Source organism: Pezoporus flaviventris, unplaced genomic scaffold (assembly GCF_033815535.1).
Source record: "Pezoporus flaviventris isolate CSIRO_AGI_PZ_B2104156 unplaced genomic scaffold, CSIRO_AGI_Pfla_v1 ptg000123l, whole genome shotgun sequence".
In the NCBI taxonomy this organism is placed as follows: Eukaryota; Metazoa; Chordata; class Aves; order Psittaciformes; family Psittacidae; genus Pezoporus; species Pezoporus flaviventris.
In genome coordinates this window covers 1,789,540-1,810,652 of record NW_026892671.1, presented here as the reverse complement: position 1 = coordinate 1,810,652, position 21,113 = coordinate 1,789,540, and positions in this window count along the sequence as shown.

The window sequence follows — 21,113 nt, the reverse complement described above, 5'->3', positions numbered from 1 at the left end:
GCTGCTATTTGCTACTATTAAAAAATAACCAAACCATTATAACTGGTTCAACACCCTTCACAAAATCCACGTGCTCTGTGATCTTCCTTCTTCTGTTGTTCTCTTGCTCTGCCATGAAATAAACAGCTCCTTATGGTATGTCTAATAAAGATACAACCCAAAACAATCAAATTCCTCTCTACAGACCTCATCTCTAAAGGATGAAACCATTCTCCTGCCCTCCTGCTTCCTGCAAGGAATTATGTATTGTATTGCACAAGGAGACACTGGCACAGGGTGCCCAGAGAAGCTGTGGCTGCCCCATCCCTGGCAGTGTTCAGGGCCAGGTTGGACACAGGGGCTTGGAGCAAGCTGCTCCAGTGGAAGGTGTCCCTGCTCTTGGCAGGGGTTAGAACTGGATGAGCTTTAAGCACCCTTCCAACACAAGCAATTCCGGGATTCTATGATACTATATAGCCCCTTAAAATTATAAACTACCTTCTAACTCCAGCGATAAAACAAATCCTGATGTCCCCCTGTCCTTACCAGTGACAGCTTGGTTCTTCTTCCTTGCTTCACATTAAGTTACGACAGATGACGAGTTCACTTATATGCTCTGTCTGTCCCCCCTGCTGGTGTAACTGCTTTATAACCCTTATCTCTAATCCACTGAGACCTCCGAGGTGCTTTGGCTGAGAGGTGTTTTGCAGAACTTCCTTTGGGAGAAGTGCAATTATTATTATATTACTCTGTCATACATATATGTGTGTGCATGGGGGGGGTGCATAGAAGGATGACAGAGGAATATGAAAATAAAATAAAAAATAAAGTTAAATTAAAAAATGAACTAAAAAAATAAGATTAATAAGAATTAAAAATTATAAAAATAAATTAAAACTTCAAAACTAAACATAAAAAGCAAACAAAAATGTATATTAAAATAAATTAACTTACCTAAATTAAAGAATAGACTAGAATAATAAATTAAAATAAAATAATATGAAATAGTAAAATAAATAAAAACTAAACTGAAAACTAAACTAAACCAAACCAAATTGAAATAAAGCTGGTCTTCCTGCATGGATCCTTCTCCTTGGAGAGGGGCTTTGGATCAAGGGCTGTAGGGACAGGCCAAGGGGAATGGCTTGAACCTGCCAGAGGGGAGACTGAGATGAGCTCTTAGGCACAAGCTCTTCCCTTTGAGGGTGCTGAGGCACTGGCACAGGGTGCCCCGAGAAGCTGTGGCTGCCCCATCCCTGGCAGTGCTCAAGGTCAGGTTGGACACAGGGGCTTGAAGCAAGCTGCTCCAGTGGAAGGGGTCCCTGCCCGTGGCAGGGGTTGGAGCTCGATGAGCTTTAAGCTCCCTTCCAGCCCAAACTACTCTGGATGCCAGGTTTCATCTCATAATCCTAGATATTCATATAAATACAAGCATGAACACAGATTTCCATTGCTGGGACACAAACAGGCATTTCTGGGCTCTGATTCATGCGATTTGCTTTAGAGACTGGAGTTACAACAGAGTGAATTACACATAAAGGTGCCTGGTTCTTATGGTTGGGAGGAAATACCCACTTGCTGAAAGAGTTACTTTAGCACGAACATGGTTTATCCCAACTTTAAAGTTGTTTACTTGTATTTTTTACCTGGGTTTGCTTCTTTGACAGAGAGCCCTTCAGCTTTAAGAGCTGGGAAATCCAACACTGATGATTCAATCACTGCTGAAACAATCGATATTGACCCAACTTGTGATTAAGTTCTTTACATTTGCACACCGTCTGCAAAAGAACAGCAAAGACAAGGCTCAAATTGCCCAAAGGCTTCCAGGTAAATTAGCACCAGCACTGTGAGATTTCAAAGGACCAAACACCTTCAGCTTGACCTGAAATTTCACTTGTAGGAACCAAGTTTTGGGTGGGAAAGCTTTATTTAAGAGTGCCACAAGCCTTATCATGAGAAAGTACAGTGGAGACTTGTGTGATTGAGTTATTAACTGATTCTATGATGTCCTGTGGTCCTTAGGGTCTATTCCATTCTCACCCATCCCGGTAGGCACTGGATTTCAGAGACACTCCAGAAGAAGAGAGTTTCTGGCTCTTCTTTTGAGTTCACCTCTGAACCTTGGCAACCTGGAAACCCATGCCCAGGGTAGTCCATGCTGTCTCTGTAGTGACTGAACAGAGCAATGTGATGAACAGGATGAATCAAGGTGTCCGGAGGAGCTGTTTGTGCACATTGACCATTGGTGATGAATGAGGTTGGGCTTCATCTCACCCACCTTCATCTAGGCAGGTGTTACATGCCAAATCAGTGTCAGATACCTTATAAATGAGAGAGAAATTACAGAGTAATCACCTCAATACACCTTCACAGAGACCTCAGTGCTGCAATGAGTCCTGCTCAATAACAGCAACAAGGAAACACCCTCCTGGTCACCAGCTTCCTCCATTCACTGCTGTCCTGGGTTCAGCAGTAGCAGTCATGCTTTTTCCTTTGTGTTAACTGGTGCAGTGCTGTGTTTTGACTTCTAGTTTGAGAACAGTGTTGGTGAAGCCGATGTTTTCGGTTGTTGCTAAGTGATGTTTACCCTGACCAAGGACTCTGTGAGGCTCATGCTCTGCCAGGGAGGAGGGGAGGCTGTGAGGAAGCAGAGACGGGGCGCCTGACCCGGGCTAGCCGGGGAGGTATTCCATACCACAGCACGTCATGCCTGGGGTGGAGGGTAACTGGGAGTTACCCGGAAGGACAGGGGCTTCCGGGTGGAACTCGCTTTCTTGGCCGGTGGTATCGTATTCTCTTCCCTTGTTATTTTCCCTTATCATTGTTTTAGCTGATAGTAGCAGTGGTGATTTGTTGCTGGACTGTTCTTGTCTCAACCCGTAAGAGTTGCACTCTCTCGATCCTCCTCCCCGTTCCTCCGGGAGCGGGGAAGGGGAGAGCCCCGGTGCGGGGGGGGGGGGGGGGAGACGGACACGGACCTTGATTGTTGTCAGCTCGGCACCACTCACTGGGAGTGAGTGAACAAGTTACCTGACTGGGTTTAAACCACGACAGTTCTTTTGGCGCCCAACGTGGGGCACAAGGGGTTGAGATAAGAACAGATCTGACTGGATTGATAGTCACTCGTCACAATGCTGATTTATTGGCTCTCAAGGTTTTTCCTCTTGATCTCACAGTTTCAGTATATCATATCTTACGTCCATCCGGTATTGGCTGTATTAGTGTTTTTCAAGTGTGGGGCTTGGGCTAAGGTTTTTATCCCATTGTACTTTATGGTAATGACTTGTAATACAATAGAATCATTGATCATGAAACTGATCTGGCTTATGTTCCCAGTGTGGTCACCACCTTTATACTTTGGGAGGTATATGATGGAGGTGCTTAGCAATTACACATCTTTTTTCTCCTCCTCAGGTGCTCAACCTGTGAAGGAGACATCCTTTTACCCTCCTAGTCGTCCCCCCAGACCATTTACATTTGAGAGTTTTGAATTTTTTGAATGGCCTTTTAATGCTGTTGAGACTTGTTTGCTGATGGTGATGGGAATCACCATGCTAACACGCATACAGAGTGTGTTTTGCCCACTACTGATTTCAAGAGTTAAGCAGATTCAGGTTTGGGTCTTGTCTGGGGTCAAACGACGATGTAGGAGGACCGAGAGATTTTCCCAGAGGCTGGACAGCCATGAGCGGCAGGGTGTGTGGGACAGTATGGGCAAGTATCTAGGTCAGTGGGCCCCTCCAGTATTTTGGAATTTCACTACCGAACAACTGCAAAATCCAGAAGAATTAGTAAAACACTTAAATGAGGTGTGTGGTCATTCTGGCCATACCAGAGATGGACAAATCACGGCAACGTGCTGGGGCTTGGCCTATGCTTACAGGGCCTTGTTCAACACTATCCAGCACCTTCAAAAGGAAAAGAATGTCGGCGGATCTGAGGGCAAAGCGACAGTCGCTACTCAAACTTTGGCTGCAATGAACTGCGCAGCTACCCCAGCGACAAGTACAGCAGCAGCTCAAACTTCAACTGCAACAGACAGCGCGGTTACCCCAGCTCCAAGCACGGTAGCTACACCACCCCCAGCAACAAGTACAGTCGCTACTCAAACCACAGTGATAATCACTGCAGCCAAACCAGAGGACCAATTCGTACCAATATCAGTTGCCCCTGTACGCAAGAGAACAAGCAAAAAGGAGGCAAAAAGGGTGAAGCGAGATGGAGAACCAATGAATTCACCACCCGGTCCAGAATCTGATCAGGAGTCATCATCACATGACGAAGAAGAAGAAGAAGAGGTAACTTCTCGACCTCAGACCTCAACCGAGCTGCGGAATATGCAAAAAGATTTTACCAGTCAACCAGGGGAGCACATCATCACCTGGTTACTCCGATGCTGGGACAACGGGGCCGATGGTCACGAACTAGAAGGTACAGAAGCCAAGCAGCTGGGATCACTTGCTAGAGAAGGGGGAATTGACAAAGCAATGGCAAGAGAGAAAACGTCCCTCAGCCTTTGGAGGAGGCTCTTGGCAGCTGTGAAAGAAAGGTTTCCGTACAAGGACGATGTTACGAGTCGTTCAGCCAAGTGGACTACTATAGACAAAGGCATCCAGTCTCTGAGGGAATCAGCCATCGTAGAGATGATCTATCACATCAAGCCGAATAACGGGGATACACCTATAGATCCAGATGAAGTTGAATGTACACGACCCATGTGGCGAAAACTTACACAGAATGCACCGTCATCATATGCCCATTCATTGGCAACAGTAACCTGGAATGACATAGTACCACTAACAGTGGATGAAATGGTTCATAAACTCCAAGAGTTCGAAGACAATCTCACTCCTTCCATCATCTCAGCTGTGAAAAAACTGTCCCAGGACCTCGACAAATTGAGGGATGATGTATCTGATTTATCCATCTCCTCACGTGTAGCAACACACGTCTCAGCTATTAACAAAAGACGTCCTATTGTTCGAGAGAGGAGATACAGAAGGTATACGCCACGGGGTACCCTATGGTTTTACCTGCTGGATCACGAAGAAGACATGACAAAGTGGGATGGAAAACCTACTTCAGCTTTGGAGGAACGGGTGAGTGAACTGAAGAGGGGAGCAAGGGCCAAGACTGATCGTCCCATGAGAGCTACGGCTTCAGTCTCTGGTGAGCAGTTTCCCAGATGGAGTGGAAGAGCTGATTTTACTCCAGCTCCTGTGATAACGAAGAATAATCCCACTCACCACGACTTAAGTGTCCAACGCTGTGACGACCATTAGAGGGGCCCTGCCTCCAGCCAGGTGGAGGTAGGGGACAATCGGATTTATTGGACTGTGTGGATCAGATGGCCTGGCACATCAGTCCCACACAAGTATAAGGCTCTAGTAGATACCGGTGCACAGTGTACCCTGATGCCATCAAGCTGTCAAGGGGTGGAACCCATCTATATTTCTGGAGTAACAGGAGGATCCCAAGAGTTGACTGTGCTGGAGGCTGAAATCAGCCTGACTGGGAGGGAGTGGCAAAAGCACCCTATTGTGACTGCTCCAGAGGCTCCATGCATCCTCGGCATAGACTACCTCAAGAGAGGGTACTTCAAAGACCCAAAAGGGTACCGGTGGGCTTTTGGTATTGCTGCTTTGGAGACTGAGGAAATTGAGCAGCTGTCCACCTTGCCTGGTCTCTCAGAAGATCCCTCTGCTGTGGGGTTGCTGAAAGTTGAAGAACAACAAGTGCCAATTGCGACCACAACAGTGCACCGGCGGCAATATCGCACCAACCGAGACTCCCTGATTCCCATCCATCAGCTGATCCGTAGACTGGAGAGTCAGGGGGTGATCAGCAGGACCCGCTCACCCTTCAATAGCCCCATATGGCCAGTGCGAAAGTCTAATGGAGAATGGAGACTAACAGTAGACTATCGTGGCCTGAATGAAGTCACACCACCATTGAGTGCTGCCGTACCGGACATGCTAGAACTTCAGTATGAACTAGAGTCAAAGGCAGCCAAGTGGTATGCCACGATTGATATTGCCAATGCATTTTTCTCAATTCCTTTGGCAGCAGAGTGCAGGCCACAGTTTGCTTTTACTTGGAGGGGTGTCCAGTTCACTTGGAACCGACTGCCCCAGGGGTGGAAACACAGCCCTACCATTTGCCACGGACTGATCCAGACTGCACTGGAACAGGGGCAAGCTCCAGAACACCTGCAATACATTGATGACATTATTGTGTGGGGCGATACAGCGGAAGAAGTCTTTGAGAAAGGGAGGAAAATAATCCAAATCCTGCTGAAAGCCGGTTTTGCCATCAAACGGAGTAAGGTCAAGGGACCTGCACAGGAGATTCAATTTTGGGGAATAAAATGGCAAGATGGACGTAGACAGATCCCCACAGATGTGATCAACAAGATAACAGCAATGTCTCCACCAACTAATAAGAAAGAAACGCAAGCTTTCTTGGGTGCAGTGGGGTTCTGGAGAATGCACATCCCAAATTAGAGTTCGATTGTAAGCCCTCTCTATCATGTGACCCGGAAGAAGAATGATTTTAAATGGGGCCCTGAGCAGCAACAAGCCTTTGAGCAAATTAAACGCGAGATAGTTCATGCAGTAGCCCTTGGACCAGTCCGGACCGGGCCAGATGTAAAAAATGTGCTGTACACTGCAGCTGGGGAGAACGGTCCTACCTGGAGCCTCTGGCAGAAAGCTCCAGGGGAGACTCGAGGTCGACCCCTCGGCTTTTGGAGTCGGGGATACAAAGGATCTGAGGCCAGCTATACCCCAACTGAGAAAGAGATACTGGCAGCGTATGAAGGGGTTCGAGCTGCTTCGGAAGTGATTGGCACTGAAGCACAGCTCCTCCTGGCACCCCGGCTGCCCGTGCTGGGCTGGATGTTCAAAGGCAGGGTCTCCTCTACACATCATGCAACTGATGCTACATGGAGTAAATGGGCTGCACTAATTACACAACGAACTCGAATAGGAAATCCCAGTCGTCCAGGCATTCTAGAAGTCATCATGGACTGGCCAGAGGGCAAAGATTTCGGAATGTCACCAGAGGAGGAGGTGGTGCGTGCTGAAGAGGCCCCACCATATAATAAACTGTCAGAAAGTGAAAAGCAGTATGCCTTGTTTACTGATGGCTCTTGCCGTATAGTGGGAAAGCATCGGAGATGGAAGGCAGCTGTATGGAGTCCTGGACGACAAGTTGCAGAAACTGCTGAAGGAGAGGGTGAATCGAGTCAATTTGCCGAGGTGAAAGCCATCCAGCTGGCCCTGGACATTGCTGAACGAGAAAAGTGGCCAGTACTTTATCTCTATACTGACTCATGGATGGTGGCAAATGCCCTGTGGGGGTGGTTGAAGCAATGGAAGCAGAGCAACTGGCAACGCAGAGGTAAACCCATCTGGGCTGCTGCACTGTGGAAAGATATTGCTGCCCGGGTGCAGAACCTGGTGGTGAAGGTACGTCATGTAGATGCCCATGTAGCCAAGAGTCGGGCCACTGAGGAACACCAGAACAACCAACAAGTGGATAAAGCGGCTAAGATTGAAGTGACTCAGATGGACTTAGATTGGCAACATAAAGGTGAATTATTTTTGGCCCGGTGGGCCCATGACACTTCAGGCCATCAGGGCAGAGATGCAACATACAGATGGGCCCGTGACCGAGGGGTGGACTTAACAACGGACACTATTGCCCAGGTTATTCATGAGTGTGAAACATGTGCTGCAATTAAACAAGCCAAGCGGTTAAAGCCTCTTTGGTATGGAGGACGATGGTTGAAGTATAAATATGGGGAGGCCTGGCAGATTGACTATATCACACTGCCACCAACCCGCCAAGGCAAGCGCCATGTGCTTACCATGGTGGAAGCAACCACCGGGTGGCTGGAAACATACGCTGTGCCCCATGCCACTGCCCGGAACACTATCCTGGGCCTTGAGAAACAGATTTTGTGGCGACACGGCACCCCAGAGAGAATTGAGTCAAGACAATGGGACTCATTTCCGGAATAACCTTATAGATATTTGGGCCAAAGAGCATGGCATTGAGTGGGTATATCACATCCCCTACCATGCACCAGCCTCTGGGAAAATCGAACGGTACAATGGGCTGTTAAAAACTACACTGAGAGCGATGGGTGGGGGAACTTTCAAGCATTGGGATACACATTTACCAAAGGCCACCTGGTTGGTCAACACCAGAGGATCTGCCAACAGGGCTGGCTCAGCCCAGTCAGAACTTTTACATATTGTAGAGGGGGACAGAGTTCCCGTGGTGCATATGAAGAATTTGCTGGGGAAGACAGTCTGGGTTATTCCTGCTTCAGGTAAAGGCAAACCCACTCGTGGGATTGCTTTTGCTCAGGGACCTGGATATACTTGGTGGGTAATGCGGGAAGATGGGGAAGTCCGATGTATACCTCAAGGGGATTTGATATTAGGGGAAAACAGCCAGTGAACTCAATTGTATGCTGTTGCCTGCTGTGTAATGCTTTTATAGCCCATCAACTAGATGTCTCCAGGTCACCAGCGACTGGCCCTGACTTCCCTCCAGCCATCATCCCAACAGAGAATGAACTTGGAACATCATGGACCGAATGGACTCGGCAGCATTATAGGGATTGGTCCATGCACTAAGAAAATGATTTTTTTCCTCTTGGTCTGTATGTATATGGATGTATATATGTGGGAGAGCAATGGTGTATTGAAAATGTGGGATCTGAGCATGACGTGAATGGTATGGAATAAGGGGTGGATAATGTCCTGGGTTCAGCAGTAGCAGTCATGTTTTTTCCTTTGTGTTAACTGGTGCAGTGCTGTGTTTTGACTTCTAGTTTTGAGAACAGCGTTGGTGAAGCCGATGTTTTCGGTTGTTGCTAAGTGATGTTTACCCTGACCAAGGACTTTGTGAGGCTCATGCTCTGCCAGGGAGGAGGGGAAGCTGTGAGGAAGCAGAGACGGGGCGCCTGACCCGGGCTAGCCGGGGAGGTATTCCATACCACAGCACGTCATGCCCGGGGTGGGGGGTAACTGGGAGTTGCCCGGAAGGACAGGGGCTTCCGGGTGGAACTCGTTTTCTTGGCCGGTGGTATCGTATTCTCTTCCCTTGTTATTTTCCCTTATCATTGTTTTAGCTGATAGTAGCGGTGGTGATTTGTTGCTGGACTGTTCTTGTCTCAACCCGTAGGAGTTGCACTCTCTCGATCCTCCTCCCCGTTCCTCCGGGAGCGGGGAAGGGGAGAGCCCCGGTGCAGGGAGGGGGGGGAGACGAACACGGACCTTGATTGTTGTCAGCTTGGTACCACTCACTGGGAGTGAGTGAACAAGTTACCTGACTGGGTTTAAACCACGACAAAGCTTTAAGATTATTTTTTTCCATATAGGAACTATTGCCTATTATTTTATCAAGGTATTATTTTTAATATATTATTTAGGACCTTCAACCATCATGGTTTTATCTCCCAGGAATTGGGTGCAGTCCTAAAGGGAACCCCAAATCCTGCATTAACCTCATGCACTGTGTGTTCCTGTGAGCTGGGAGAAGTCATTCAACCTCTTCCCATGTTTCTTTGTCTCCTGCTGCCAAGAGAGTGGCTGGAGGAAACCACTTGAGTGTGACCACGTTTGTCCTCTTGGGCTTCCCCAACGTGTAGAAGCTGCTCTTTGGGACTGTTTTACTCATCTCCATCAGCATGGTGGTGGGGAACCTTATGAAGACCAGCTCTCAGCTTCATGTGCCCATCTCCTTATTTCCTCATAGGAAATGTACTTATTTCTTCCATAGGATGTATCTGGGTGTCTTGCTTTCCTGGATTGGCCTGCTCCATGGAAAGCTGCCACCATGCTGACCTAGAAGCAGAGTTTAACTTCATTCCCCGTGATAAGCAGTCACCCAACTTGGTCCAGGAACAGCCTTTCAAGGCACTGTCTGAGCAGGGTTGGCTTTTCCTTGAATGCCATCTGGTGCTGATGACACAGATGCTCCATGCTTCTGGCCATATGTTGTATCCAGACATGTCCAACCTATTTCATGGCTCAAAGACTCTCAGTGTTGTCCGCAGCTACCCTATCATTTCTTCTTTTCCTTATATCTGTCCATCCAGGCAAAGGCTATTTTCCATCCCAGCTGCAGCTTACTCATGATTTCTCATTCCAGGGTTTGGGGGTTGAGTCACATTGGTCCAAGGAGTCATCTTATCTAACTGTAGGCTTTCACATCTGAATTAGGCACAGAAGGTTCCCCTTATGGAGACAAGGATGCATCTGGGGTCTTTGATTCAGCTTGGATCTATTTTAAACATGCATATCAGGGATTTCTTCTGGAAAAAGTGCATGGTTCTCTCCAATTGCAGTGAAGGGTGATGGGCAGACACAGCTACAATGTGGACTGTGTTCAGAGCAGACAGAAGGCCATAGCCTGAAGAGTCAGTTTAAGTCTAATTGGAAACATCAGCTCACTGTGCTGATGTGTTGGGGTCCTTCAGAAACCCCACTCAAAAGTGAGGAGGTGAAAGCAGCTTTTCATACAACCATGGAATGGTTTGGGTTGGAAGGGAGCTTAAAGCTCACCCAGTTCCAGCCCCCTGCCACAGGCAGAAACACCTTCCAGTAGAGCAGGTTGCTGCAATCACCATCCAACCTGTCCTCAATCATTTCTCTTGGTCAATAATGTCTAATGCAGTAGAGCCTCAAAGCTCAGCATGCATAAATCACTTCCTGGACAGAATAGGAAAGCAAAATGGATGTTGGCAGTGTCCTGGCTGTGTGTTTGCTTTTATAAAGGTTGCTAATAGCAGATAGTAACTTCCTGATGAGGGGTTTCTATTCTGCATGGATGGATAGGAAATTATTGCCTAGAAGATACTAGTGTTGGTTTGCTCTTTTTAGAGCCGTAAGACAGGAACTTTTCCCCATAAACCTGTGCCTAAAGGGGTTTCAGGAAACATGGAGGGGGGCTTAGGACAGGTGCCTGCAGGAACAGGCCAAGGGGAATGGCTTTAACCTGTCAGAGGGGAGACTGAGGTGAGCTCTTAGGCAGAAGCTCTTCCCTGTGAGGGTGCTGAGGCGCTGGCACAGGGTGCCCAGAGAAGCTGTGGCTGCCCCATCCCTGGCAGTGTTCAAGGCCAGGTTGGACACAGGGGCTTGGAGCAAGCTGCTCCAGTGGAAGGGGTCCCTGCCCGTGGCAGGGGTTGGAGCTGGAGGAGCTTTAAGCTCCCTTTCAACACAAACCAGGCTGGAATTCTATGGTGGAGGCCCATGAAATTGTCCTTAATACACAAACATGCCAACACACTGACGCTCCAGCTCACTGGCTTTGGACATGAGCTATCTCTGTCAAGCAAGGCAGTTATAGATCTGAACTTTGTTGTTAACAAAGAAGAAAGTTTCTTTCTTGTTATCCCCAGCTAATTAATCTCTGATGGCTTGTTATGAAGAATGAGGGAAGTCACATCCAAGTGTTCTGAGAAGCTTTTGTGGTGATGAGGAAACTTCCTTGGTAAACCCCAGAAGGTCTTGTTAAAGCTGATGACTCCTGGAAGGGTGGTTGTTCCCCAAGGACCACTTCTTGCTTTGGCAAAGTGAGCAGCATCACTTGTGATGGAAATAGCTGTGAGTGCTTGTATTGTGAAAGCCTGGATCTCGGGCCTGCTGGAGGGCTTTCTGTGCCCATACAAGCTTGGTCCTACTCTCCCCTTAAAGACACATCCCTGTCTTCATGACATGTGCAGATAATGTGGTTTAAACCCTAGCCAGAGAGCTTGTTCACTCACTCCCAGTGAGTGGTGCCGGGCTGAGAGCAATTCAGGCCCCCCCCCCCCCCCGGGCTCTCCCCTTCAGCGCTCTTTTGAGGGATGGGGAGGAGGATCGAATGAGTGCAACTCCCACGGGTTGAGACAAGAACAGTCCAGCAACCAATGTACAACACAAATCACCCCCAATACTACCAACGACAACAGTGATAAGGGAAAATAACAAGGGAAGAGAATACAACACCACTGGCCAAGAACCGAGTCCCACCCGGAAGCCCGTGTCCTTCCGGGTAACTCCCAGTTATCCCCCACCCCAGCGATGACGTGCTGTGGTATGGAATACCTCCTTGGCTAGCCTGGGTCAGGCGCCCCATCTCTGCTTTCTCACAGCTTCCCTTCCTCCCTGGTAGAGCATGAGCCTCACAAAGTCCTTGGTCAGGGTAAACATCACTTAGCAACAACCGAAAACATCGGTATTAACAGCACTGTTCCCAGGCTGGAAGTCAAACACAGCACTGCACCAGCTAACACAAAGGAGAAACATGACTGCTACTACTGAATCCAGGACGTTATCCACCCCTTACTCCATACCATTCACGTCATGCTCAAATCCCACATATATATACACATCCATATACACACAGAGCAAGAGAAAGGGATCATTTTCTTAATGCATGGACCAATCCCTATAATGCTGCAGAGTCCATTCGGTCCATGATGTCAGGTTCCATCTCTTGTAACAATCTTTCAGGGCAGGAAAGGCTGTGTGCAGTATTGGATCATTGCCTGCTGATGCTGGTCGTTCCTTTACTGCGGAACTCATCCGGTTCTATCAAAGCTTATTCTCTGTTGGGATGATGGTTGGAGGGAAGTCAGGGCCAGTCGCTGGTGACCTGGAGACATCTAGTTGATGGGCTATAAAAGTATTACACAGCAGGCAACAGCATACAATTGAGTTCACTGGCTCTTTTCCCCTAAAATCAAATCCCCTTGAGGTATACATCGGACTTCCCCATCTTCCCGCATTACCCATCAAGTATATCCAGGTCCCTGAGCAAAAGCAATCCCACGAGTGGGTTTGCCTTTACCTGAAGCAGGAATAACCCAGACTGTCTTCCCCAGCAAATTCTTCATATGCACCACGGGAACTTTGTCCCCCTCTACAATATGTAAAAGTTCTGACTGGGCTGGGCCAGCCCTGTTGGCAGATCCTCTGGTGTTGGCCAACCAGGTGGCCTTTGGTAAATGTGTATCCCAATGCTTGAAAGTTCCCCCACCCATTGCTCTCAGTGTAGTTTTTAACAGCCCATTGTACCGTTCGATTTTCCCAGAGGCTGGTGCATGGTAGGGGATGTGATATACCCACTCAATGCCATGCTCTTTGGCCCAAATATCTATAAGGTTATTCTGGAAATGAGTCCCATTGTCTGACTCAATTCTCTCTGGGGTGCCGTGTCGCCACAAAATCTGTTTCTCAAGGCCCAGGATAGTGTTCCGGGCAGTGGCATGGGGCACAGCGTATGTTTCCAGCCACCCGGTGGTTGCTTCCACCATGGTAAGCACATGGCGCTTGCCTTGGCGGGTTGTCGGCAGTGTGATATAGTCAATCTGCCAGGCCTCCCCATATTTATACTTCAACCATCGTCCTCCATACCAAAGAGGCTTTAACTGCTTGGCTTGTTTAATTGCAGCACGTGTTTCACACTCATGAATAACCTGGGCAATAGTGTCCATTGTTAAGTCCACCCCTCGATCATGGGCCCATCTATATGTTGCATCTCTGCCCTGATGGCCTGAAGTGTCATGGGCCCACCGGGCCAAAAATAATTCACCTTTATGTTGCCAATCTAAGTCCATCTGAGCCACTTCAATCTTAGCCGCTTTATCCACTTGTTGGTTGTTCTGGTGTTCCTCAGTGGCCCGACTCTTGGGTACATGGGCATCTACATGACGTACCTTCACCACCAGGTTCTGCACCCGGGCAGCAATATCTTTCCACAGTGCAGCAGCCCAGATGGGTTTACCTCTGCGTTGCCAGTTGCTCTGCTTCCATTGCTTCAACCACCCCCACAGGGCATTTGCCACCATCCATGAGTCAGTATAGAGGTAAAGTACTGGCCACTTTTCTCGTTCAGCAATGTCCAGGGCCAGCTGGATGGCTTTCACCTCGGCAAACTGACTCGATTCACCCTCTCCTTCAGCAGTTTCTGCAACTTGTCGTCCAGGACTCCATACAGCTGCCTTCCATCTCCGATGCTTTCCCACAATACGGCAAGAGCCACCAGTAAACAAGGCATACTGCTTTTCACTTTCTGACAGTTTATTATATGGTGGGGCCTCTTCAGCGCGCACCACCTCCTCCTTTGGTGACATTCCAAAATCTTTGCCATCTGGCCAGTCCATGATGACTTCTAGAATGCCTGGACGACTGGGATTTCCTATTCGAGTTCCTTGTGTAATTAGTTGTCGTGGTTTAAACCCAGTCAGGTAATTCGTTCGCTCACTTCCCCCCCCCCTTTCTTGCCCTCCCCCTGCTCTCGGAGGGATGGAGAGGAGAATCAAAAGAATGCAACTCCCACGGGTTGAGATAAGAACAGTTTAGTAACTAAGGTGTAACACAAATCACTACTGCTACTACCAATAGTAACAATGATAAAGGAAATAACAAGGGAAGAGAATACAACATCTCACCACCAGCCAACCGATAACTTGCCTCCCTCAGCCCGATCAAGCACCGACCGATACCTCCTCCAACCCTGCAGTCCCCCAGCCCCTTCCGGCTCACTCCCAGTTACATCCTGGGCATGACGTGCTGTGGTATGGAATACCTCTTTGGTCAGTTTGGGTCAGGTGTCCTGTCTCTGCTTCCTCCCGGCTTCCCCTCCTCCCTGGCAGAGCATGAGGCTCACAAAGTCCTTGGCCAAACCAAAACATCCTTGTTATCAGCTCTGTTCCCGAGCTGAAAGTCAAAACACTGCACTACACTAGCTACCAAGAAGGAGAAAAAGGACTGCTATTACTGAACCCAGGACATTAGTGCAGCCCATTTACTCCATGTAGCATCAGTTGCATGATGTGTAGAGGAGACCCTGCCTTTGAACATCCAGCCCAGCACGGGCAACCGGGGTGCCAGGAGGAGCTGTGCTTCAGTGCCAATCACTTCCGAAGCAGCTCGAACCCCTTCATAGGCTGCCAGTATCTCTTTCTCAGTTGGGGTATAGGTGGCCTCAGATCCTTTGTATCCCCGACTCCAAAAGCCGAGGGGTCGACCTCGAGTCTCCCCTGGAGCTTTCTGCCAGAGGCTCCAGGTAGGACTGTTCTCCCCAGCTGCAGTGTACAGTACATTTTTACATCTGGTCCGGTTCGGACTGGTCCAAGGGCTACTGCATGAACTATCTCGCGTTTAATTTGCTCAAAGGCTTGTTGCTGCTCAGTGCCCCATTTAAAATCATTCTTCTTCCGGGTCACGTGATAGAGAGGGCTTACAATCGAACTGTAATTTGGGATGTGCGTTCTCCAGAACCCCACTGCACCCAAGAAGGCTTGCGTTTCTTTCTTATTAATTGGTGCAGACATTGCTGTTATCTTGTTGATCATATCTGTGGGGATCTGTCTACGTCCATCTTGCCATTTTATTCCCCAAAATTGAATCTCCTGTGCAGGTCCCTTGACCTTACTCCATTTGATGGCAAAACCGGCTTTCAGCAGGATTTGGATTATTTTCCTCCCTTTCTCAAAGACTTCTTCCGCTGTATCGCCCCACACAATAATGTCATCAATGTATTGCAGGTGTTCTGGAGCTTGCCCCTGTTCCAGTGCAGTCTGGATCAGTCCGTGGCAAATGGTAGGGCTGTATTTCCACCCCTGGGGCAGTCGGTTCCAAGTGAACTGGACACCTCTCCAAGTAAAAGCAAACTGTGGCCTGCACTCTGCTGCCAAAGGAATGGAGAAAAATGCATTGGCAATATCAACTGTGGCATACCACTTGGCTGCCTTTGACTCCAGTTCATACTGAAGTTCTAGCATGTCCGGTACGGCAGCACTCAATGGTGGTGTGACTTCATTCAGGCCACGATAGTCTACTGTTAGTCTCCATTCTCCATTAGACTTTCGCACTGGCCATATGGGGCTATTAAAGGGTGAGCGGGTCCTGCTGATCACCCCCTGACTCTCCAGTCTACGGATCAGCTGATGGATGGGAATCAGGGAGTCTCGGTTGGTGCGATATTGCCGCCGGTGCACTGTTGTGGTCGCAATTGGCACTTGTTGCTCTTCAACTTTCAGCAACCCCACAGCAGAGGGATCTTCTGAGAGACCAGGCAAGGTGGACAGCTGCTCAATTTCCTCAGTCTCCAAAGCAGCAATACCAAAAGCCCACCGGTACCCTTTTGGGTCTTTGAAGTACCCTCTCTTCAGGTAGTCTATGCCAAGGATGCATGGAGCCTCTGGACCAGTCACAATAGGGTGCTTTTGCCACTCCCTCCCAGTCAGGCTGATTTCAGCCTCCAGCACAGTCAACTCTTGGGATCCTCCTGTTACTCCAGAAATATAGATGGGTTCCACCCCTTGACAGCTTGATGGCATCAGGGTACACTGTGCACCGGTATCTACTAGAGCCTTATACTTGTGTGGGACTAATGTGCCAGGCCATCTGATCCACACAGTCCAGTAAATCCGATTGTCCCCTACCTCCACCTGGCTGGAGGCAGGGGCCCTCTAATGGTCGTCACAGCGTTGGACATTTAAATCGGGGTGAAAGGGATTATTCTTCGTTATCACAGGAGCTGGAGTAAAATCAGCTCTTCCATTCCATCTGGGAAACTGCTCACCAGAGACTGAAGCCGTAGCTCTCATGGGACGATCAGTCTTGGCCCTTGCTCCCCTCTTCAGTTCACTCACCCGTTCCTCCAAAGCTGAAGTAGGTTTTCCATCCCACTTTGTCATGTCTTCTCCGTGATCCAGCGGGTAAAACCATAGGATACCCCGTGGCGTATACCTCCTGTATCTCCTCTCTTGAAGAATAGGACGTCTTTTGTTAATAGCTGAGACGTGTGTTGCTACAGGTGAGGAGCTGGATAAATCAGATACATCGTCCCTCAATTGTTCGAGGTCCTGGAACAGTTTTTTCACAGCTGAGATGATGGAAGGGGTGAGGTTGTCTTCGAACTCTCGGAGTTTATGAACCATTTCATCCACTGTTAGTGGTACTATGTCATTCCAGGTTACTGTTGCCAATGAATGGGCATATGATGACGGTGCATTCCGTGTAAGTTTTTGCCACATGGGTCGTGTACATTCAACTTCATCTGGATCTATAGGTGTATCCCCGTTATTCGGCTTGATGTGATAGATCATCTCTACGATGGCCGATTCCCTCAGAGACTGGATGCCTTTGTCTATAGTAGTCCACTTGGCCGAACGACTCGTAACATCGTCCTTGTACGGAAACCTTTCTTTCACAGCTGCCAAGAGCCGCATCCAAAGGCTGAGGGACTTTTTCTCTCTTGCCATTGCTTTGTCAATTCCCCCTTCTCTAGCAAGTGATCCCAGCTGCTTGGCTTCTGTACCTTCTAGTTCGTGACCATCGGCCCCATTGTCCCAACATTGGAGTAACCAGGTGATGATGTGCTCCCCTGGTTGATGGGTAAAATCTTTTCGCATATTCCGCAGCTCGGTTGAGGTCTGAGGTCGAGAAGTTACCTCTTCTTCTTCTTCTTCGTCATGTGATGATGACTCCTGATCAGATTCTGGACCGGGTGGTGAATTCATTGGTTCTTCATCTCGCTTCACCCTTTTTGCCTCCTTTTTACTTGTTCTCTTGCGTACAGGGGCAACCGATATTGGTACAAAGTGGTCCTCTGGTTTGGCTGCAGTGATTATCACTGTGGTTTGAGTAGCGACTGTACTTGTTGCTGGGGGTGGTGTAGCTACCGTGCTTGGAGCTGGGGTAACCGCGCTGTCTGTTGCAGTTGAAGTTTGAGCAGCTGCTGTACTTGTCGCTGGGGTAGCTGCGCAGTTCATTGCAGCCAAAGTTTGAGTAGTGACTGTCGCTTTGCCCTCAGATCCGCCGACATTCTTTTCCTTTTGAAGGTGCTGGATAGTGTTGAACAAGGCCCTGTAAGCATAGGCCAAGCCCCAGCACGTTGCCGTGATTTGTCCATCTCTGGTATGGCCAGAATGACCACACACCTCATTTAAGTGTTTTACTAATTCTTCTGGATTTTGCAGTTGTTCGGTAGTGAAATTCCAAAGTACTGGAGGGGCCCACTGACCTAGATACTTGCCCATACTATCCCACACACCCTGCCACTCATGGCTGTCCAGCCTCTGGGAAAATCTCTCGGTCCTCCTACATCGCCGTTTGACCCCAGACAAGACCCAAACCTGAATCTGCTTAACTCTTGAAATCAGCAGTGGGCAAAACACACTCTGTATGCGTGCTAGCATGGTGATTCCCATCACCATCAGCAAACAAGTCTCAACAGCATTAAAAGGCCATTCAAAAACTTCAAAACTCTCAAATGTAAATGGTCTGGGGGGACGACTGGGAGGGTAAAAGGATGTCTCCTTCACAGTTTGAGCACCTGCGAAGGAGAAAAAAGATGTGTAATTGCTAAGCACCTCCATCATATACCTCCCAAAGTATAAAGGTGGTGACCACACTGGGAACATAAGCCAGATCAGTTTCATGATCAATGATTCTATTGTATTACAAGTCATTACCATAAAGTACAATGAGACAAAAACCTTAGCCCAAGCCCCACACTTGAAAAACACTAACACAGCAAATACTGGATGGAAGTAAGATATGGTATACTGAAACTGTGAGATCAAGAGGAACAACCTTGAGAGCCAATAAATCAGCCTTGTGACGAGTGACTATCAATCCAGTCAGATCTGTTCTTATCTCAACCCCTCGTGCCCCACGTTGGGCGCCGAAAGGAACTGTCATGGTTTAAACCCTAGCCAGACAGCTTGTTCACTCACTCCCAGTGAGTGGTGCCGGGCTGACAGCAATTGAGGGCCACCCCCCCCCACCAGGGCTCTCCCTTTCCCCGCTCCCGGACGAGCGGCGAAGAGGATCGAAAGAGTGCAACTCCTACGGGTTGAGACAAGAACAGTCCAGCAACCAATGAACAACACAAATCACCACCGATACTACCAACGACAACAATGATAAGGGAAAATAACAAGGGAAGAGAATATGATACCACCGGCCAAGAAATGAGTCCCACCCGGAAGCCAGTGTCCTTCTGGGTAACTCCCAGTTACCCCCCACCCCGGGCATGACGTGCTGTGGTATGGAATACCTCCTTGGCTAGCCTGGGTCAGGCGCCCTGTCTCTGCTTCCTCACGGCTTCCCCTCCTCCCTGGCAGAGCATGAGCCTCACAAAGTCCTTGGTCAGGGTAAACATCACTTAGCAACAACTGAAAACATCGACTTCACCAACACTGTTCCCAGGCTGGAAGTCAAACACAGCACTGCACCAGCTACCACAAAGGAGAAACATGACTGCTACTGCTGAACCCAGGACACAAGGGAAAGGTGCTCCCTTTGGGAATGCGGCGGGAGGAGCAGCTGGCATCTCCTGATGGAAGAGAGCTGTGCTCAGCATCCACAGCCATTGCAAAGTGACAGGGAGCTGCTGGGAGCATCCCAAGAAGGATTCCTTCCAGGTTCCATGAGGATGCTGGAGATGGGACCTTCATCAGGGACCAGAGCTATAGGACAAGGGCTGATGTGTTCAAACTGGAACAGGGATATAGGAAGAAGTTCTTTCTGTGAGGGTGGTGGGTAAGGCCTCGCCAACAAGGTTGAAGTTGAGAAGCAGGAATTCCTTATTGCTCCTCTATTCCTCTTATTGCTGTCTCTAAACTGGAGAGACATCAATTTGATAGGTGGACCACTTGGTGGATAAAGAGCTGGCTGGATGGCCGCAGGCAAAAAAGCTGTGGTCCATGTCCAGTTGGAGACCAGTAACGAGTGGTGTTCCTCAGGGATTGGGGTTGGGACCGGTCTTGTTTAACAGCTTTGTCGCTGACATGGACATCAAGAGGAAGGGTGACCAGCAGGTCGAAGGAACCCACAGGAATCGGTTACCCAGGGAAGTTGTGAATGCTCCATCCCCAGCAGTGTTCAAAGCCAGGGTGGACAGAGCCTTGGGTGACACGGTGTAGTGTGAGGTGTCCCTGCCTAAGGCAAGGGGCTGGAACTGGATGAGTTTAAGGTCCTTTCCAACCCAAACCATCCTATGATTCTAAGTTGTACTAAAAAGAACCCAAACCCCCAAGGGGGAAGGATATTCAACTCCTCACTGATCTCCTGTTCTGCACTTCACCAAAACCTCACCAACCGTGTCAATACCACAGTAAGTTGTTGTCACTGTGTTACCAAATAGCTGTGATTGCCCAGCTCTGGAGAGAAAGCGCTCCTGGACTTTATGTTGCATTAAGAGTAATGACTGGGAGAGCTGGAACCCTCCTGGAATAGGGAACAACAGGGTTTATGGATGCATGTTCAACAGTGCAAGTAGAGCGTGCCTGTGCAACCCAAGCGGACCACCTGTTTTGAAGGCTGCTTTTCGATAGGCGAGATCTTTACTATCAGATGTAAGAACCATAATAGCAGATACATCGGAAGAAAATACTGAACACTATACACCTCCTCTGTCTCGATAAAATAATGACATCATTAAATGGACATAAAGGCCATTATCAAAAAGAACTGTGTTCCTCATGTCCTCGGATCATATTGGTCCCAACCAGTCTCATGGCTAAATGGCACACAGCTCCCTCCCTCATCATCATCTCAGCAGTGCTCTTCCCTGCGCTGTTCCCAGAAGCACACCCATGCAGTAAAAGAGGAAATCAGTTCTCTTTTGACATTAAAATGCAGATATTGGCTATTTTCCAGCCTCCTTCAGACCTGATCCTTGACTTGTTCACCAACATCCCGTCCAAAACTCCTTCACTCTAAGGACTGCTATGGGCTGTCACCTCATAACTGTCTCAGGAAAGCAGGTTGTACTGACATCGACATTGCTAAAACCATAGCCTTTAGGAATTGAAAATGCCTTTGAGCATTATGAAAACTGGGAATGACGCTGTCCCAATCTTCTACTCCATCCCAAAACATGTTTGGAGGGGTGATTTGTGGTGTCCTTGGCATCCACAGAGATAGATGGTGGCAGGGAGGAAACGCTGAATCCTAAAGGTATAAAAGGACAATCGGGGGGGCTTGATGTCATTTTCCCCTACCTCCACACTGTGTCTGCCACAATCAACTTGGCCTGTTTCCTGAAGGGCTTTTGCCTGCCCTAACATGGTTTATTCCCCTTTGCCCCATGGCCCTGGCTGCTCTGAGGAAGCTTCC